This window comes from Manis javanica, chromosome Y (assembly GCF_040802235.1).
Source record: "Manis javanica isolate MJ-LG chromosome Y, MJ_LKY, whole genome shotgun sequence".
In the NCBI taxonomy this organism is placed as follows: domain Eukaryota; kingdom Metazoa; phylum Chordata; class Mammalia; order Pholidota; family Manidae; genus Manis; species Manis javanica.
Window position 1 is genome coordinate 5944377 of NC_133175.1, and position 19285 is coordinate 5963661.

The 19285-nt window shown below is 37.0% G+C and overlaps 1 long non-coding RNA gene across 2 annotated transcripts; it reads right to left on the bottom strand.

Annotated features, from left to right (window-relative positions):
- Window positions 1-766: 766 nt before the first annotated feature.
- LOC140847562 (uncharacterized) lies at window positions 767-18718 on the bottom strand. 2 transcript variants are annotated; one of them, XR_012127622.1, is made up of 6 exons: window positions 18563-18718; window positions 10391-10437; window positions 7844-7960; window positions 7028-7183; window positions 6371-6502; window positions 767-4992 (listed from the first exon to the last, which is right to left on the bottom strand). It is a non-coding gene; the product is annotated as an uncharacterized lncRNA (long non-coding RNA). The 2 variants fall into 2 exon arrangements; XR_012127621.1 differs by having other exon boundaries at window positions 767-6502.
- Window positions 18719-19285: the final 567 nt, after the last annotated feature.

A 19285-nucleotide genomic window follows, 5' to 3' on the forward strand; every position in this document is an offset into this window, starting at 1 on the left:
AACAGAAACCTTACAGGCCAGAAGACAATAACATGATATATTTAATGCAATGAAACAGAAAGGCATAGAACAAGGAATATTATATCAAGCACAATTATCATTTAAATATGAAGGATGCATTAAACAATTCCCAGAAAAGCAAAAGTTGAGGGAATTTGCCTCCCACAAACCACCTCTACAGGGTATTTTAGAGGGACTGCTCCATATGGGAGCACTCCTAAGGCTAAATAGATTTCACTAGAGAAAATAAAATCACAGCAAAGAAAGCAGACCAAGCAAACACTAACTAAATGCAAAAAATAAAATCAACTACACACAAAAGCAGTTAAAGGAAACCCAAGGAGTACAGAAAAAAACACCTAACATATAAATCATGGAGGAGGAGGAATAAGATGGGAGAGAAATCATCATCAGACTGTGACTATAATAGCTTAATAAGGCTGTTTGTTAGACAGGTAGTAAAGACGCTACCCTTGAACATTTGGTAAATACAAATCTAAAGCCTGCAATGGCAATAAATACATATCTTTCAATATTCACCCTAAATGTAAATGGATGGAATAAACCAATCAAAGGACACAGAGTAACAGAATGGATAAAAAAGCAAGACCCATCTATATTCTGCTTAACACACACCTCAAACCCAAAGACCTTCACAGACTAAAATTCAAGAGATGGAAAAAGACATTTCATGCAAACAACCTGGAGAAAAAAGCAGGTGTTGCAGTACTAGTATCAGACAAAATAGACTTCAAAACAAAGAAAGTAACAAGCAATAAGGAAGGACATTATGTAATGATAAAGGGGTCAGTCCAGCAAGAGGATACAACCATTATAAATATACATGCACCCAACACAGGCGCACCAGCATATGGGAAACAAATACTAACAGAACTAAAGGAGGAAAGAGAATACAATGCACTCATTTTAGGAGACTTCAACAGACCCTTTACTCCAAAGGACAGATCACCAGCAGACAGAAACTAAGGACACAGAGACACTAAACAACACACTAGAACAGATGGACGTAAAAGACTTCTACAGACCTCTACACCCATACACATTCTTCTCAAGTGCATATGGAACATTTTCCAGAGCAGACCACGTATGAGGCCACAAAAAGAGCCTCAGTATATTCAAAAAGATATAGATTTTATCATCTACCTTCTCAGACCACAAAGGTGGAAAACTAGAAATAAAGTGTACAAAGAAAGCAAAAAGGCTCACAAACACATGAGGCTTTACAACGTGCTCCAAAATAATCAATGGATAATGACCAAATTAAAAGAGATCAGGCAATATTTGGAGAGAAATGACAACACCACCACAAAGCCCCAACTTTTTTGGGACACAGTGAAGGCAGTTCTAAGAGGAAAGTGTACAGCAATACTGGCCTATTTAAAGTAGGAAGAAAAATCCCAAATGAATAGTCTAAAGTCACAATTATTGAAACTGGAAGAACAAATGAGTCCAAAGTCAGCAGAATGAAGGACATAATAAAAATCAGAAATAAATAAAATTGAGAAGAATAAAACAATAGGAAAAAAACCCAATGAAATGAAGAGGTGGATCTTTCAGAAAATAAACAAAATAAGCCCCCAGGCAGACTTAGTAAGAGAAAAAAGAAGAATCCACACACATCAACAGAATTAGATGTAGGAAAGGAAAAATCACAACAGACCCCACCAAAATACAAAGAATTATTAGAGAAACCTATGAGAATCTATATGCTAACAAGCTGGAAAACCTCAAAGAAATGGACAACTTCCTAGAAAAATACAACCTTCCAAGACTGAACAAGAGCAAAAGAGAAAACCCAAAGACACCAATTACTAGCAATGAAGTTGATTCAGTAATCAACAAACTACTCAAGAGCAAAACCACTGGACCAGGTGGATTTATGACAGAATTTTATCAGACATACAGAAAAGACAGAATATCAATTTTCCTTAAAGTTTTCCAAAAAATAGAAGAGGCGGAAAAACTTACAAATTCATTCTATGAAGCCAGCTTCACTCTAATACCAAAACCAGGCAAACACCACACAGAAAATGAAAACTACAGACCAATATCCCTGATGAACATAGATGCAGAAATACTCAACAAAATATGAGCAAACGGAATTCAAAAATACATCAAGAGGATCATAAACCATGACCAAGTGGGATTCATCCCAGGGACGGAAGGATGGTACAACATTTGAAAATCCATCAACATCATCCACCACATCAACAAACAGAAAGACAAAAACCAGATGAGCATCTCCACAGACACTGAGAAAGTGTTCAACAAAATTCAACATCCATTCTCGATAAAAACTCTCAACAATATGGCTAGAGAGGGCAAGTTCCTCAACATAATAAAGGCCATATATGACAAACCCACAGCCAACATCATACTTAACAGTGAGAATCTGAAAGCTTTTCTACTAGGAAGGGGAATAAGACAGGGATGCCCACTCTCCCCATTGTTTTTCGACAATGTACTGGAGGACCTACCCACAGCAATCAGACAAAACAAAGAAATAAAAGTAATCTAGATTGGGAAAGAAGAGGTCAGATCAAATTGTCCTGTTTGCAGATGACATGATATTGTACATAAAAAACTTAAACATTCCACCCCAAAACTACTAGAACCAATATCTGAATTCAGCTAAGTTGCAGGATACAAAATTAATACACAGAAAATCTGCTGCTTTCCTATACACTTACAATGAACTAGGAGACAGAGAAATAGGAAAAAAAATTCCATTCACAATTGCATCAAAAAGATTAAAATACCTAGGAATAAATCCTAAACAAGGAAGTGAAAGATGTATATCCTGAAAACTAGAAGACACTCAAGAGAAACTGAGGTCACTAACAAATAGAAACTCACCCCATGCTCTAGCCTAGGAAGAATGAATATTGTCAAAATGGCCGACCTCAGTAAAACAATCTACAAATTTAATGCACTCCATATCAAAATACTACAGGATTCTTCAAAGAAGTGGAGCAACTCTAAAATTCACATGGAACCACCTAAGACCCCACACAGCCAAAGCAGTCCTGAAAAGGAAGAATAAAGTGGGGGCATTTTGCTTCCCAACTTCAAGCTCAACTTCAAAGCCACAGTAATCAAGACAATTTGGTACTGTCACCACAACAGACTCAGAGACCAGTGGAACAGAATACAGAGTCCAGATATTAACACAAACATACATGGTCAACTACTATACGATAAAGGAGCCATGGCCATAAAATGTGGAAATGACAGCCTCTTCAAGAGCTGTTGTTTGCAAAACTGGACAGATACATAAAAGAGAATGGAACTGGATCATCATCTAACACCATTTACAAAAGCAAATTTGAAATTATCAAAGACCAGAATATGTCATGATACCATAAAACTCTTAGAAAACAACATATGCAAAAATCTCCTAGACATAAACATGAGCGACCTCTTCATGCACGTATCTCCCCAGGCAAGGGAAACAAAAACAATGATGAACAAGTTGGACTATACCACGCTGAAAAGCTTCTGTACAGCAAAGGACACCACCAATAGAACAAAAAGGCATCCTATAGTATGCGAGAATATATTCATAAATGAGAGAACCAATTAAAGGGTTGACATCCAAAATATATAAGGAGCTCATGCACCTCAACAAACAAAAACCAATAATCTAATCCAAAAATGGTCAGAGGAGATGAACTAGAGAGTTCTCCAAAGAAACTCAGGTGGACAACAGAGATATGAAAAGATGCTATGCATCACTAGTCATGAGAGAAATGCAAATGAAAACCACAATGAGATATCACCTCATGGCAGTATGGATCACCAGCATCAAAAAACAAACGACAAATGTTGGCAAGGTTGTGGAAAAAGGGGAACCCTCCTACAAAGCTGGTGGGCATGTAAATTAGGTTCAACCATGTGGAAAGCAGTATGGAGGTTCCTCAAGAAACTCAAAATAGAAATACTGTTTGACCCAGGAATCCACTCCGAGGAATTTACCCTAAGAATGCAGCAGCCCAGTTTGAAAAAGACATATGCACCCCTATGTTTATCGCAGCACTATGCACAATAGCCAAGAAATGGAAGCAACCTAAGTGTCCATCAGGATATGAATGGATAAAGAAGACAGTGATACATATACACAATGGAATATTATCCAGCTTCAAAAAGAAAAAAATCCTGCCATTTCCAACTAAATGGATGGAGCTAGAGTTTATTATGCTCAGAGAAATAAGCCAGGAGGAGAAAGACTAGTACCAAATCATCTCACTCATATGTGGAATAGAAGAGCTAAGAAGAAACTGAAGGAACAAAACAGCAGCAGACCCAAAGAACCCAAGAATGGACTAACAGTTACTAATAGGAAAGGCACTGGGGTGGATGGGTGGGAAGGGAGGTATAAAGGGGTTAAAAAGGAAAGGGGCATTAAGATTTGCATGTATAATATGGGGGGTGGTGGCACGAGGAGAGCTTTGCAACAGAGAGAGGAGTAGTGATTCTAAAGCATCTTACTACGCTGATGGACACTGACTGTAATGAGGTTTGCAGGGGAGGCTTGGTGATGGGGGGAGTATAGTCGATATAATATTCCTCATGTAATTGTAGATTAATGATACCAAAAAAAAGCTACATCTCAGATACAGAAACTAACTTACTAGCAGAAGTCTAATCCAATTTTTCCTCTTTCCATCATATCCAGTAGACGCCCTGGAGTGTCAACTAACAAGTGACACCCACGTTCTAAATCTCGAATCTGCTGACCAATATCAGCACTACCATAAACCACACAAGGGTGAACTCTAGACCGGTATGAAAACTGTAAGCAAAGGATTCATTGGGTAGTCAGAAATGTATCACTAATTAAAAACAGCAACAATAAGCAAAATGCATATTTACTTTTCTGGCTTCCTCATAGATCTGTACAGCCAGTTCTCTTGTAGGAGCTAAAACTAAGGAAACTGGGTATTGTTTACGGCATCCATACCTTCCATTTTCCTAAAAAGGAAATTTTATGAATTAAACTTAAAACCCAAAATTTGTTTATTCTTTAAAAAATTCTTGACATCAAAATTCCCTGTGTAACGTAAAAATTACATGCAAAACTGGCTTTCTGTTGGATAATCAGACTGAAAACAAAATTTAAAAAAAGAAAATAAAGTACACTTGGCATCAGTTAGAAAGAAGGGTCCCAACAAATATTTTGGTAAGTCTTCCAATGAAAACACTTCTTACAATGATTTCTATACTTTACAGCCCTCAAAAGTCTCGCCTGGACCATCTCCATAAATCTGACTTAAATGGGTAAGAGAAATGCTGCTGTTTTTCCAGAGCCTGGAAGAAAAACATTTTATGAAGTATTCCAAACACCCTCTTGGGTAAGAAAATTTTACTCTATGCCTAATTTTCTGGAAAACATGATATATTTACACACCTAAGCAAAAAGTGCCAGCTGAGGAACTTCTGTGAACATTTTACACAATGCACTATTCAAGTCTCTGCATTTTAATTTACACAGAAACAACCATTTTGCTTTCTCCTGCATCCACTTCCACTTCCATACTGTTTTGGTATATACACTGTTGGAATGTGAAGTAGGAGTCAGCCATTCTGAAGAGTCCAAAAGAGGGTTCTCGGGGCCAGCATGTCTCTGCCATTGGAAAATTGTACTTGTTTTAGGAAAACTCATTGAGAAAGCAGGCAGTGACATTAAGCTAAAGGCCACAATAAGGTATAAAAGATGGGCAAGCATGGTGATATTGTTGGTTTAGCCATATCTGTACACAGTGGACACAATCAGTGTGACAAATCAGATGAAGATGGTTGGTTAAAACCTCTCCACAAAGTGGACGCCTGAAGCAGTTAGTGAAATGTGCATTAACTGTCATAAACCTTATTATACACCTAGTATAATACATATATCAGTGATTGAGAGAACTTACATCAACTTTAAATTCAAATGACTCAAAATTTGTAATACATCCAAGCAGAAGTTTTAATACTGTTCTGCCATCTATAACCCATCCTAAATTAAGAATAAATTACTATTCCCGCCCTCCTCCATTCCCCAATTCCCAAAATACTCTCTTCCTCTCCCCAACCTAATTGTTATGGATCACAGGATCTTCCCTTGTTCTGTTGCAGCAGTATCAAACTGACAATTTGTTACAGACCTCCCCAAGATACCCTGAGGAGACACACTGATTCCATCCAACGGATCCAAAGACACAGGTAAAAAGACACGTCACCAACTAACCTTTACCTAGCTCAAAACCAAGCTAATAAACACAGTACTCAGGTGTCCCTACACAATGTGCTACTTTTAGCGCTAGTCTAGGTAAGATACTGACTTCTAAACTGCATCAAGTGGGCTTACCTGTTTGGGCACAAGCCATCAAGTCTCTCTTTTCTTTAATAATGGGAATGGCATGCTTTTGCACTGGAGTTGCATGAGTGTAACAAGTTCAATGTTCCCCATGATAATTTCTCCCAACTCAACATCACTGAACTGTAAAGAAATTTTATCAGATCAAATATACACAAAATGAGAAATACACATTCCATTGTAATTTGATTTATAATACAAGAATGGAAGAGGTCAACAAAATGCCTACATATTCATGACACAAGGTTTCATTGTATCTGCTTTCATTTAAGGTAAAATCTTCAAGGTATTTTTTAAGAAAGCGGACTAATGTACAAATAGTGTTGGTTCTTCATTAGACCCATTTTTTATTTCAGGATTACTGATAATGGGAACATTAAAAAATATCAGTCTCTCCTTTTTCACAACCCAATGAAATTTTTAGTAGTAACTTTAATAAAGAATTGTTAAGAAAGTAAAACAAAGCCACTTAGGCATTCAATATATAGGGAACAATTATTTCCAGTTGCCTCTACTGGTATATCATCATACTTCTCAGTTAATCCCAGTGTTTCTTCCAGAAAAGAGTTCCCTGAAACCAAATTATTATAATGCATATTATACTAGCGAGTAAGTTGTCATAACAATCAACACCTTTCAAAAACTTACTGCTCCAAGCGTTCACTTGGTGGAAATGGTTTTGACCAATCATCTTCATCTGATCTGTCACCCCAACGACTTTGTCCACTGCATTCAAATATGCTAAAGCCAGTGCTGACACGACTGCCAACACCATCATAGCCACTTCGTCCACGATCATCAAACCTAACCAGAACAAGCAATTTGCCAAAATATGTCATTTAGCCAAAACCATGTTACCATCTTTCTAGGAGTATATATTAGTTAAACATTTTTGTCACAAGGACATTTCAGATGCCAAAATTCAATATTAACATCTCAATTTGTGAAATAAGGTCCTCTACTTAACCAATGGTTATACATAGTGGATATATTTCCAATTTTAGAAAACCAGTGTTGTTCTTTCCTTTTTCTACAATTGTGCAGCTTAGAAGAAGTCTCACATGCTAAGAATTAAGTTCTACAATACGTTTAACTAGTATAAACTTTACATCTGAATTTTGAAACGGATTAACCCAAAAATGTAAGATAAGATAAGATAAGATGGAATCTTAAACTTGTTTGTAAAAAATAATACAGGAACAACCAAATACTAAATTTGTAAGATCAGTTTATCAAAATTGTTCAATCATAAAAAATGTTTAAACCAACAAAAGAACCATACATGATTAAATAAATAAAAATAACACTATCAAATTGCATATTTCTACTGCAAGTAAATTAACATATTAAATCAATAAAGATCTTTGAGCTAACAATAGCAAACCAACATTTGCTTAAAATATGCAATAGAAGAATGGTCCATTAAGGATGACTAAAGATCAACAAAATAACACAGTAATTTACCTTCCCCTTGATCTACTTCCATGATCACTGAAGTAACTGGTGTTTTCTCTGTATCTCGAACCCAAAACTGCAGTAGGCATCCTTCTTTACAACTCCACCCTGATCGGTCTTTATCATCTAATTCTCCCAAACAAACACAAAAAGAAAAAAAAATATGTCATAATTGTGATCTTTCCAAATAAGGAGGTTTCTCTCTTCTTTTAAAATTTCATCCTTGTGGGACACCAAGGGTCAATGGATTTATTTATGTAAAACACTGGAAAAGAGAACTGAAAGATTTAGGTAGTTGGTTTTCAGCAGCAAATAGTCATTTTACTGCCTGAAATCCTGTTTTCTGCTAGAAATTACTGCACTAAACAAAGTAACCTCATGGTCTTAACAACAATGTACTAAATGAACACGCCCTTAAAATTAAGTTTACATGTAACTAAAGTACATTACTTTTACATTGACCATAAAACACACAATTTATATTCCATTCAAGTATCATGGTTTGCTATACTCCAAAAACCGAGGCTTATTACAGTAAGATTATTTTGAAAAGACCATAGTATTAAAGACCAGTATTAAAAGCTGAGACTGCTCTCTCAGAGAAATTTTAAGTGCCTCTCCCAAATCTTTACCTTCAGAAGTAAGCAAGTAGCTAGGGCAGCTCTACCGACGCATTTTAGTTATGCCCAACCCTAAATATAGATACACTACATTATAACTGAGAAACATATCAGGTATACTAGGACAAAAAATTACAACTTTCATAATGGCTGAAGCACTAAATTCCAGGCACTGAATTATGCTTTATCTACTTCTTATGGGCTCTATGCAGTAAATAAGTGGCATTGTGAAAACAGGACTTAGTCAATTAGAAGACTTGGAGAAGGCAACTTCGTAGGAACTTTATCAGCAGCGATATAAATATGAGAAGTCAGTTGAACATCTTCAATACATAAGCAATGTTCTAGCTGACTCTTACAAGAAATAAATTAAGCAAATGGAAATAGCATAAATGGAGTTTTAATATTTCTGTTTGACTTCACTGCACTTTTTAAATGTCTTCAAAGGTACCCACATATAAAATAAAGCTACCTGTATTCAAAAACTACCAGTGGGTTATTTTAAATGATCTTCAACTTAAGGAATAAACCACAAAACATTTACAACAGATAGATTTTTCAGTAAGAACTCAAAATTTAGAAAACATGTACCACATTTGTCAAAACTTTTAACACCCTCTGAACTTCCAAAAAGGTTCCTCAATCCGTTCTCATGAAGATCTCCCTTTTTTTGAATTTACCTTACATGAGGTATTGGTAAGCACCTCCCCATTTCAGTATTAAAAAACCAAAGTAACAATTGGTGTAAACGTTATTTGCATAGGTACACTTACATAAACTATTGTCAAATACTAGAGTACAACAATGTTGGATCAAGCTTGGTGAGAACGTAAGTATATCAAGGAAAAAAGAAAACGCCAATATCTCCCTTGCCTAATTTCCTAACTGAACAAGACTCTAAGGCACATCTACAGACACTGAAAAATTATGAGTAAACTCACTCCACTAGCTGATAAAAACCAGAATCAGACACTTTATTAAATTTATAGCTCCTCCATTTGACAGATGGATGAGCCACGGACGTTAGCAGGATGATTGCTGAATTTTTACGATCTGTTCCAAAAACTCCTGAAGGTACTGACAACTGCCTTTAAAAACACTTAATATGCTCTGGAGGCTATGCCAGCAAGATACACTGAGGAGAACTCATTAACACTTTTCATAATTCTGCAGTTACTTTGAAAAAAAAACCCTAACATTAGCGGAATTACCTTCTGGTAGACCTACACACACTTAAAAGTTTAATTCAGGAAAACTACAGACCTCAAGCTATAGTTCATCTTCTCCCTTATTAAAACACCCCCCAACCCTTACTTATTTACCAGTCTTTATTCTTTCCTTTCAGCTTTAAATATTTTTCCTGACCTTTCCCTTCTTTCTAAAATTTCAGTCACCCAAATCATTCTAACAATATATTTAATCAGCTTTCACCACTCTACATTAAAAAGTCAAAAGTAAAATATATTCAGGGTTTTCATAACATTTTAGGCAAAACCTTTCAAATGAAGCAGTTCAGGCAAAAAGCTAAGATCAGGCAACCTATCCAACTTACTGGGCGTGCACAAGCTTGTACTCCTGCAATTAACTCTTCTGCAATAAACCTGTAATAAGGTCGCTTAATACATGTGCAGTTTTAATATATATTTTTAATAGAGACACACACATTTTCAAAGTGAAATCAATCATGTTGTCATTGTTTACAGATACAACCCCAGACTAGTGGGAACTCTCAACAGTAAAATTATACTAGTGAACATGGGTCAAAAGAAGTAACTCTGACTTACTTAAAATTAGATGAACCTTTTCAAAGTTAGGAAATGCTTTTTCTTGAACAAGAGAAAATGTGTACAGACTTCCCAGTTACCTCATTTTCCCGAAGCTAACTCATCTCTAAACATACAAAAAGTTGGATACAGTGTTGCTGTTAATCACCTACCTTTAGATGCTTCTCTGTTCCTTAAGTGAGGAGGTATATAACGCCTTCTAAGAAAAAAACAAAAATTAAAAGCCCATTAGAGCATCCAACACACAGCTTTTTACAAAAGCAAGCTTTAAAGCCTCCTTTAAAAGTTGTTTCACAGTAGGGAATAAATACTAATAAATAAATAATTGCTTAATATAATTTTTACCCTAAAATTGAAGAGTGAGTGAGAGACAAGCCAGGCAAACTTGAGAGCATGGATTAAGAAAAATTACCCATATCAAATTCAGTTCAGTTACTAATAGTTACTTAACAAACATTATAAAGGGTCATCTCTTACTTAACTTGCATGAATTCTAACATATAGCAAGTATGACCATCACTGTAAAAGCCTGAGAATATATCCTCAAAAAATGTATCACCTGAAAAAGATATTTCATGTAAACCATAGGGAGAAAAAAGCAGGGGTTGCAGTAATAGTATCAGACAGAAAAAATTTCAAACCAAAGAAAGTAACAAGGGATCAAGAAGGACATTACATAATGATAAAGGGCTCAGTCAAACAAGAGGATATGAACTTTATAAATATATATGCACCCAACACAGGAGCACCAGGATATGTGAAACAAATACTAACAGAACTAAAGGAGGAAACAGAATGCAATGTATTCATTTTAGGAGACTTCAACACACCATTCACTCCAAAGGACAGATCCACCACACAGAAAATAAGGACACAGAGGCACTGAACAACACAATAGAACAGATGTACCTAATAGACATCTATAGATCTCTACACCCAAAAGCAACAGGATACACATTCTTCTCAAGTGCACATGGCACATTCTCAAGAATAGACCACATACTAGGACACAAAAACAGCCTCAGTAAACTCCAAAAGATCGAGAATCTGCAACCAAATTTTCAGACCACAAAGGTATAAAACTAGAAATCGTACAAAGTAGGCAAAAAGGCTCACAAACACATGGAGGCTTAACAACACACTTGTAAATAGTCAATGGATCAACGACCAGATTAAAATGGAGATCCAGAAATATATGTAAATAAATGACAACAACAACACGAAGCCCCTACTTCTGTGGGACACAGCTAAAGCAGTCTTAAAAGGAAAGTACATAGCAATCCAAGCATAGTTAAAGAATGAAGAACAATCCCAAATGAATAGTCTAACATCAAAATTAATAAAATTGGAAAAACAAGAACAAATGAGACCTACAGTAAGCAGAAGGAGTCACATAATAAAAATCAGAGAAGAAATAAACAAAATTCAGGAGAATAAAACAATAGAAAAAAAATCAATGAAACCAAGAGGTTATGATGAAAATGAACAAAATAGATAAGCCTCTGGCCAGACTTAAGAGAAAAGGAGAAACAACACACATCAACAGAATCAGAAACAACAAAGGAAACATCATGACGGACCCAACAGAAATACAAAGAATTATTAGAGACTACTATGAAAACCTATATACTAACAAAGTGAAAAACCTAGAAGAAATGGCCAACTTCCTAGAAAAATACAACCTTCCAAGACTGACCAAGGAAGAAACACAAAATATAAACAAATCAATTAACAGCAAAGAAATTGAGTCTGTAATAAAAAACTACCCAAGAAAAAAAAACCCGGGCCAGGTGAATTTACCTCAGAATATTATCAGACATACAGAGAAGATATAATAACCATTCCTCTTAAAGTTTTCCAAAAAAGGAGGAGGGAATACTCCCAAACTCATTCTATGAAGCCAACATCACCCTGTTACCAAAACCAGGCAAAGACCCTCCAAAAAAGAAAATTACAGACCAATATCCCTGATGAACATCAATGCAAAAATACTCAATAAAATATTAGCAAACCGAATTCAAAAATATATCAAGAGGATCATACACCACGACCAAGTGGGAATCATCCCGGAGATGCAAGGCTCATACAACTTTTGAAAATCCAGCAACATCATCCTCCACATCAACAAAAAGAAAGACAAAAACCACATGATCATCTCCATAGATGCTGAAAAAGCATTCAATTAAATTCAACATCCATTCATAATAAAAACTCTCAGCAAAATGGGTATAGAGGGAAAGTACATCAACACAATAAAGGCCATATATCATAAACCCACAGCCATCATCATACTAAACAGTGAGAAGCTTAAAGCTTTTCCAGTGAGATCAGAAAAAAGACAGGGATGCCCACTCTCCCCACTGTTTTTCAACATAGTACTGGAGATCCTAGCCAGGCAATTAGACAAAACAAAGAAATACAAGGCATATAAATTGGTAAAGAAGACATCAGACTGACATTATTTGCAGAAGACATGATATCGTACATAAAAAACTAAAAGACTCCACTCCAAAACTACTAGAACTGATATCAGAATACAGCAAAGTTGCAGGATAAAAAATTAATACACAGAAATATGTGGCTTTCCTATACACTAACAATGAACCAATACAAAGAGAAATCAGGAAAACAATTCCATTCACAATTGCATCAAAAAGAATAAAATACTAAGAAATAAAGCTAACCAAAGAAGTGAAAGACTTATACCTTAGAAACTATAAGACACTCTTAAGAGAAATTAAAGAGGACACTAACAAATGGAAACTCATCACATGCTCCTGGCTAGGAAGAATTAATATTGTCAAAATGGCCATCCTGCCCAAAGCAATATATTCGATGCAATCCCCATCAAATTACCAACAGCATTTTTCAATGAACCAATTAAATTGGTTCAAAAATTCATATGGAAACACCAAAGACCCCAACTAACCAATGCAATCCTGAGAAAGAACTACAAAGTAGGGGGAATCCCACTCCCCAATATCAAGCTCTACTACAAAGCCATAGTAATAAAGACAATCTGGTACTGGCACAAGAACAGAGCCACAGACCAATGAAACAGACTAGAAATCCAGACATTAACCCAGACATATATGGTCAATTAACATTCGATAAAGGAGCCATGGGCATACAATGGGGAAATGACAGCCTCTTCAACAGATGGTACTGGAAAAACTGGACAGCTACATGGAAGAGAATGAAAGTGGGTCACTATCTACCCCATGCACAAAAGTAAATTCAAAATGGATCAAAGACCTTAATGTAAGTCATGAAAACATAAAACTGCTAGAAGAAACCACAGGCAAAAGTCTTTTAGACATAAACATGACTGACCTCTTCTTGAACATATCTCCCTGGGCAAAGAAAACAAAAGCAAAAATTAACAAGTGGTAATATATTAAGCTGAAAAGCTTCTGTATAGCAAAAGACACCATGAATAGAACAAAAAGGTACCCTATAGTATGGGAGAATATATTTGTAAATGACAGATCCAATAAAGGCTTGACATCCAAATTATGTGATGGGCTCACCCAACTAAACAAATAAAAAATAAATAATCCAATTAAAAAAAGGGCAGAGGAACTGACCAGACACTTCTCCAAAAAAGAAATATAGATAGCCAACAGACACACGAAAAGATGCTCCACATTGATAATTATCAGAGAAATGCTAATTAAAACCACAATGAGGTATCACCTCACACCAGTAAGGATGGCTACCATCCAAAATGCAAACAACAACAAAAGTTGGTGAGGCTGTGGAGAAAGGGGTAGCCTCCTACACTGCTGGTGGAAATGTAAATTAGTGCAATCATTGTGGAAAGCACTATGAAGGTTCCTCAAAATGCTCAAAATAGACATACCATTTGACCCAGGAATTCCACCCCTAGGAATTTACCCTAAGAATGTAGCACTCCAGTTTGAAAAAGGTAGATGCACCCCTATGTTTATCATAGCACTATTTACAATAGCCAAGAAATGGAAGCAACCAATGGAGTATTATTCAGCCACAAGAAGAAAACAAATCCTAAAATTTGCAACAACATGGATGGAGCTGGAGGGCATTATGCTCAGTGAAATAAGCCAGGAAGAGAAAGACAAATACCAAATGATTTCACTCATATGTGGAGTATAAGAACAAAGAAAAAACTGAAGGAGCAAAACAACAGCTGAACCACAGAACCCAGGAATGGTCTAACAGTTACCAAAGGGAAAGAGACTGGGTAGAATAGGAGGGTAGGGAGGGATAAGGGCGGGGAAGAAGAAAGGGGGCATTATGATGAGCATGTATAATGTGCTAGGTGGGGAAAAGGGAGGGCTGTACAACACAAAGAAGAAAAAAAGTGATTCTACAAAATCTTACTATGCTGATGGACAGAAACTGTAATGGTGTTTGTGGGACATACTTGGGGTAGGGGAGAGCCTAGTAAACATAATGCTCTTCATGTAACTGTACATTCACGATAACAAAATAAAAATAAAAAATAAAAATTACAACATCCCACTATGCTGAGGGACAGTGATTGTAATGTTGTATGTGGGGGAACTTAGTGATTGGGTGAGTCTAGTATTCATAATCTTCCTCGTGTAATTGTAGATTAATGATACCAAACAAACAAACAAAAACACACAGATCTGAGAGGAAAAAATGTACTAAATCAACTCCAATTACCCAAAAATAAGGCTCTGTTTCTATTCTGGTAAATGAAGTCCAAGTTAATTAAAGAGCAGGGAAAGGAAAATGACAGTAAGAATACTGTGTGTTACCTTGATTTTTTGTAAGTGAACAGCCTGGTCTATCACCAAGGAATAAAAACACTTACTCTACATAATAGAAGAAGAAAGTCAGTTTTATACCTTAAAACTCAAATTTTAATGTCTAACTTTCAGACTGAATTAAGTATCCCAAACCATTAGAATTAAATTATTCATATAATGGCAAATAACCTTACATGAACTAACCATATACTTGAGGAAGTTTTTCAAAGGGTATCCACTCCTTGTCTGCAAGCCTGAGCCCAAGGTGAGATCAGCTGCCAAATGATAAACCACCACCAATTCCTCTCCCTACCCAAACAGTAATGTCTATGAAGTCCTCAAAACAGGAAATCAAACCAACTCTGCTCCCCCAAAGAACAAAATTTTTCAAGAGCTAACATAAAGATCTAGGAAGATTTTAAAGAATTTAATACAGCTGACATTTTATTTATTTTATTTTGGCGTCATACAGTTACATGAGCAACACTATGGTTACTAGATTCACAGTACCAAGTCCCCACCATACAGCTGACCTTTTAAATTCTCACTATCACCTAACAACCCATACAGCCTAGTTCTATTTTTCTCAGATTCTTCATGGGAAATAAATGGCAATAATTTTAACACATAAACAAATACATGTTCTGAACAATATGGTATCACTTCAGGTAATTTCACAGATAGAACATGTTTCCCACCTCCTTCATGCTTGCCCAGGAAACAACAAAAATGTAATGTTACTACATTAATTTTCTTCTAAACCAAGTTACCACTCAAAACGAACCACAAGTCTCTTACTGTCCAGACTTGTCAATGTAATTCATGTGGAAAACAGAAGGGAAAAAAGCTTAAATTTAAAATTAGCAAATACAATGACATCTGAACATTAAGCTAATGAAGATTTTAGAGAGAAAAAAAATTACTTGTTGTACTTCCTCCTTCACTTTATCAGAGGATTTCAGGTCTAGACCAGCAAACTGAAAGATAAGATATTAACGGCTCACATGCTGACACACGCATTACTACACTACTAAGGTAAAAATCAAGTATAGATAGCATTACAAACAAAATACAAAACTCAACACTTAACATTCCGTTTAACCCTATATACAGGCTAGCTGCCCTGTCTGCAGCTGTTAAGAATGCCTTTTTTAAACTACACTTTCTTAAGTATAGTTGATACACACTATACTACTGATTTCAACTGTACAACATAGTGATTCAATACTTATACCCATTATGAACTGCTCACCATGAAAAATGTAGTTACTGTCACCAAAGATACTAAACATTACTTATAAACCCTACAAAGGACAAATGCAAAAGGCAGGATGCCAGCATCCCACTACAGATAGTTCAAACACCTTCATTCAAAGCAATTTTCCCTGCAAAAGTTTTCCTTACTAAAAGTTCTTTAATTATCAAACTAAATTGTTAATAATTTCTCAACGTCACTGGTTTTCTGCTTGGTATTCTTTTAAGCCTAAAAGCATCTACCTGAAAAACTTTTAGCACAATTTGCAATCTCCTTAAATCGCCTTATCTCAAGACTGATCAACTATTCAATGCAGTTAATCCCTAAGCAGAATCCCACCCCTCATCACCAACTGGCAGTTAAGTATTGTGGCACTGTACTAACACTTGATCATTCAACTGAAAAGCAGTTATTTCTCGCATTTAAGGGATTATAGTGTGGCACAACTGACATTTCATTCTTGTAAAAGTCTGTGTTCAATCTCAATTCCTACCTGCCAACACAGTGGTGATATTTCAACAAAATAGAAAATGGTTATTCCACTTTGTTGCAGTGTAACTAACCAAAGAATCTTGATTAAGTTCTATTTAGAAGCAGAACAGTTATATACACCAAACAACAACAACAACAACAACCCACGAAGAGCAAAGAGCAATGTCACCAAATGTTACAAAGATAATAAGGGTTATAAACACTGGAGTAAAAGTTAAAGATAGCATTACCAAATTACACAAGGGTCAACATTAAGGCATTAAATATGAATTATCACTTTTCCTGGACAAATTTGTTTACTACTTAATTCTAATGAGCCACGGGTAGTAGGTTTTCAAGAGTTAAACAGATTCCGTTTACACAGAAAATTTTGCAAGTGTGAATGCCTTTGCTCTACATTTATGTTCAACATCTGTGCTCTTTTAAACACATCAAATCTCATAAAATTGCCGGCTTTTAACATAACGCATCATTAGCAGGAAAACATCCTCATAAAAGCAAGCGGTGAAATCTATCAAATCCCTTAAATATACATGTAACTAAGGTTCAGGAACAATTAGTGTCATTAAGATTCTTTCACAATTTAGTAGGAGTTTGTCAGTTTGTGCAAAAACTTATGCTCTATAAATTCCTTCTACTAAACGTGGAAGACATAAGTGTGCCTTGAAAGTGCAAAACGACTCATTTATTGTTTCTCTGGAGAAAATACAGAAAAATGAAATAGAGCTCTCCTGGCTACTCAGACTACGTATCCTTTCCCCCTTTCCCAGTATTTCGGTGAAAAATGTATTCTACTTAATTAGGGAAATCCTTAGCTTTGACTGTTCCAAAGTTTCTCTCCTTAGGCACAATAAAGTCAGTACCAAACACCTTATCTACTCAGCTGATCCACTGTCCGAGTATTTTTCGTCTCGTTAACCCCAAAGTTCAAAGATTAACAGAAGAAGACGAACACCACAGTGTACCACTCCTCAAATACGCACTGCCCATGGCTAAACACTCATACCGTGACTTTCCTGATTTAGGAGAGGGAGTAGGGCAGTACTAGATCCCTAACCTCCAGAGAGTCTTCCAGCCTGCGTCCAGCTTCCCTTATCTCCAGTCACCGGTTAAGGGAGGCACACGGAGGCCGTTTGTCCCTCGTCTAGTGACTGTTCCGGCTCTCCTGCATCACAAAACTTTCCACTACTGAAACGCAGCCTCGTCAATGGCAGCACCTGGCTTATTACAAGGAGGCAGAAGGCCCGCGAGACAAAACTAAATAACTGTTTCATAGTATATTTTGTAGTCAGTCATTCATCAGACCCACTCCCACTGACCCAGATCGGGTGGGCCTCAGCCTGGTTATCCGACCACAGCGAGGCACAGCCAAACAGCCTAAACAAAGGGGCCACCGCAATTACCACTAAGAGACGGCCCCACCTCTTCCCGACGCTCTTACATTCCGCGGCCGCAAACTACTCTCATCCGCACACCAACGACACTGCCAAGCTTTAATCAAGGCCGACCAATGACAACCAGGCCCCTCGTACCCCTTCGCGTACTTCCATCCATTTACTAATTATCGCAGAAGCCGCCACTGTGGGCAGCCGGGTAAGATACCTGAGGGGAGCCTGTCCCAAGCAACAGTGAAACTCGGCAATACTGCCGCCTCTGCACAAGCTTAATAGGGTTTTTTCGTCGGCCTAGACGCCCACTCACCGTAAGGCACAGAGACCCAGGGGAAGGAAACTTTAAGGCGTCTAGTTTCCATTAGCCATAGGCTACCTTAAGCAGGGAAGGTGGAGCACGCACAGCCCAGAAGGCACATTTTGGCTTACCTGCTGGTCCAGCTCAAGCTCACTCATGCCAGAAGGGAACCGAGAAATCGGAACTTTCCATCTTCTATCCAGCGTTGTCCGTTCTGTGTATTCCTCTTATGTTCTCTGGGCACCACCCCCTTTACATATAGATGACTAAATCTCGTTAGATCTGCTTATAACCTCGCGGGATCTTCCGGTTAATCGCGTTCCCCGAAACTCTCAGAACTCGCGAGAACTTTATTACTTCCGTCCTTCTCCACCGTCTTGGAATTCTTGGGAGCTGAGAATAACCCGTCATTCCTCGAAGTATCGCGAGAGCTTAAACGTAGTGCCAAATTCCCTTTAAATCCTCTCCTCCGTGTTTTCCTACGTTTCCTTCTTTGCTGAGCTATCGTTCTTTTCCTTTTCAGTTCCAGTAGTCAGAATTTACACAAAATGTTTACTAGCCTTCACCTGCCTTTGGGAAGTTTTTATTACGCCAAAATATTAAAACACCCATAGTACGCATGGTGTGCGGGATCACCGGGAGAACAGTGTAGGACAGAGAAGGCACACAGTGGATCTGTGGCGTCTTCTGCGCTGATGGACAGTGACTGCACTGGGGTATAGGTGGGGACTTGATAATATTCGTAAGTGTAGTAATCACATTGTTTTTCAGGTGAATGTGAAACCTAAGTAAGAGTGTCTATCAGTAATACCTTAATAAAATAATCACAAAAAAAACCAGTCGGGGCGGGGCCA